We start from the raw sequence: 2,949 nt of genomic DNA, 5'->3' as shown, positions 1-2,949 counted from the left end.
TACTATTTTGTTTTCCTGAGCTTTGAACTGATCACTTCCTTCCCTGTTTCCCAGGTGAAAAAAATTCAGTTCTCAACTCCAAATTTCTTACCTCTCATCCTTAACTCTTATCCCAAAATATCAAAATCTGGAGTAGCATTCTATCTTTGATTTTCCTATAATCCAGTCAGTTTTCAAGTCTCACTCTTCAGGGCAGAGATCTGAATGATCCTTTCTCTGTTCCCCAAATAATGTTTAATTCTCAAACTGAGCACAAAATGTCTGCCTTTCTCCCGCACACCCATGGCTACTCTGTCTGGAGTTCTGGGTTCTCACCGTTTCCTCCTCCACATCCAGTGCTCCTTTGTTATCTGCTCCATTCCCTCATCCCCAGCCTCTTCCTCCACTCAAGTTACTGCCTCTCAGCCCCTCTCCATTCTTCCAGGGATCCACTTCTCCCATTCATTCTCCCCTTCCCCTGTAATGGGTCTAAAATTTCCTGACGTCCCACCAGACCTTTCCTTGTCATGGGGTGCTGTTCCCAGGCCCCTTTCCCCTGCTCTCCTTGAGTTGCTAGTCTCCAGACCTGGATCCCTCCTGACAGCTTCCATTCCCATCTTCATGAACTCGCCCTTCGCCCACACCCATCCTCAACACAGCTGTTCCTCAAAGTTCCAGCTTGGCCCTCCTTTCTTTTCACTCCACCACTTACCAGAGTGATTACTCTCCTCCTGCATTCTAGAATTGGTTCTTCCTCTGGTTGCCCCCCCCCCACCTCCCACATGCAAAAGATCCCTAAACCCTGAATATCTCTCAGTTCATCCTACTCATCTTGGTCCCAGCTCTACTCACCGCCTTGGTTTGGGCTCTTGTAATCTTCTCCTTGGATTTTTGCTATTGTCTCCAGCCTCATCAGGCCCCTTCCAATAGCTAATGCTGTATTCTAAAACCAAATCTGTTTATGCCTCTTTGACAATTGGAAATCAGTCAATGAAAGCCATCCAAAAACTTTTTAGTTTGATGTAGTTCTATTTGTTTATTTATTTNAGGAAATCTTCATTCATTTGAGATGCTTTATTAATTATCGACTAGTTACACTTTTTCACCTGTTTACTTCTGTTTGTTTTTTATTGAGATATAACTTACAAAGATTGCACAACTCTTAAATGAATAGCTTAAAAAATTTAGTACCTTTAAATTAAATAACAGTCAAAAAAGGTATTGTCATGTTTCCTTTTCCCCTTCCTTCCCCTTCCCTGGAGGCAGTGGTAGGGCTGGGGGCTGAGGAGACATCAGCAGGGAGCTGGTCCAGACGGAAGGTGACTAAAGAGATATGACAACTAACCATAACCTGTGACCCTAATTGAATCTCAGACCAGAAAGGAAAGAGATGTTGTTGGGATAGTTGGTGAAATTTGAATAGAGACTCTGGATTGGATGGCAGTGTTCTAGCAATGCTAACTTCCTGATTTCAATGTTGCATTGTGGTCATGTAGGACAGTGCACTGCCTTTTGAAAACAGGCTCTGATGTACTTAGGGGGTTGATGGGCATCATGTTGAAAACTTGCTTTCAAATATTCAGAAAAGGAATAATAATGAATGTGTATATGGATCTATCTACCTCTATTTTTAGAGAGAGAAAACACAAATGTGTTGAAATATTAATAATTGGGATATCTGGGTGAAAGAGATATGAGAGTTGTGTGTCTTACTCTTGCAACTTTTTCAAAATTTTGAAATTACTTAGATACATTATTTTTCAAAGATATTGTCTATGACTGAAATGAACCCATAAGTGATGCAGTGGGTAACAGAGGTGAGACCAGAAATGAAGATAAACATTTATCTATCACTGAATTTGAAAAGGAAAGTCTGAGAGGAAAGAATTTTTAGGGTTCCTTTAGCTCTCTCCACAGTGACGTAGGCTATCCTGCAAATAACCCACTTGTGGTTAGAATAAATTAATAAATATGCACTCTGATTCAGCATCTGCTTTGGTTAGCATGAATTTGTCATCAGATCTGGGAATACAGGTCCCTTCTCTGGATCGCGGCTCAGCACCGATGCTGAGACAAGTCATGTGCCAACCCACCTCCCCGACACCTCCCTTTCCAGCTTCAGAAAATTAAGGATGAAGAAAACCTACCAACAGGATCTTGCCTGCAATGATGACAGACCTGGGCAAAGTTGTAAATCCAGAAGGTGCTGAAGTGAAACTGGAACAAACATGTGCGCCTCGATGTCTTCACCCATCTGCAAAATCAGCAAAGGTCTGTTTCAAGTCTGGGCATGAATCTCTGGGTTTCCACACGCACCTACCACATGAAATGCAGAGAAGTGAGCTCCTCAGTGTGTGGTACTGTGGGAGATTTACGTACGAAGCGTCTTGGGAAAATGGAGAGACAGGTGAGGCCCAAACCTCTGTCACTCACACAGGTGCTGTGCTGGTTGTACACACGTCGGGACAGGACAGCTGTACTGACCAACTCGTGGCTGTTACCAGCGTTCAGGTTGGATGCCCTTGTGTAACTATATCACATAAACAGGTTCGTTTGTTTTTAAAAATAGATTAGAAACTGTAAGTATAGTCTTATATATTCTTTGGAGATATGGCTATAGGATTAGTGAACTCAACTCTATGACCCTCAAAAACTCCTAAGCTAGGCTGAAGACAATAATTCAATTTCAAGGACATTTTTTATTAGAATAAAATCATCCAGGCTTTCTTTTCACAGTAATTTGAAAGTTGTCAGATTACTTCTGTCTATAGCCAAACTTTTCAAGTTTCTTAAGCAAAGATGTAATGAAAGCTGAATATAATCAGTTTATTGGCTAAAACATCTTTTTGAGTGACAGAAAGAAGTGAAAGACATTTAAATTTTATTTATTTGAGAAAGAGCTAGGCATCACAATAAGTTCTGAGGTGGGGAAAGGTAACATGGTTAGAGTTATTCTTTTTTAAAGGGAAA

The 2,949-nt window shown here is 41.2% G+C and overlaps 1 long non-coding RNA gene across 2 annotated transcripts in view; it reads right to left on the bottom strand.

The window, feature by feature from the left end:
* Positions 1-2,949, bottom strand: part of LOC109389464 (uncharacterized) — a 144,261-nt gene that overhangs the window by 130,027 nt on the left and 11,285 nt on the right. For both annotated transcript variants that reach the window (XR_002125398.1, XR_002125399.1), the window contains exon 2: positions 2,127-2,233. This is a non-coding gene — a long non-coding RNA (uncharacterized LOC109389464). The remainder of the gene's footprint in view (positions 1-2,126; positions 2,234-2,949) is intronic.

The sequence above is a fragment of the Hipposideros armiger genome, unplaced genomic scaffold (genome assembly GCF_001890085.2).
Source record: "Hipposideros armiger isolate ML-2016 unplaced genomic scaffold, ASM189008v1 scaffold_234, whole genome shotgun sequence".
Lineage (NCBI taxonomy): Eukaryota > Metazoa > Chordata > Mammalia > Chiroptera > Hipposideridae > Hipposideros > Hipposideros armiger.
Note: the sequence above shows the minus strand (reverse complement) of the source record. Positions and strands in the feature narration are given on the sequence as shown.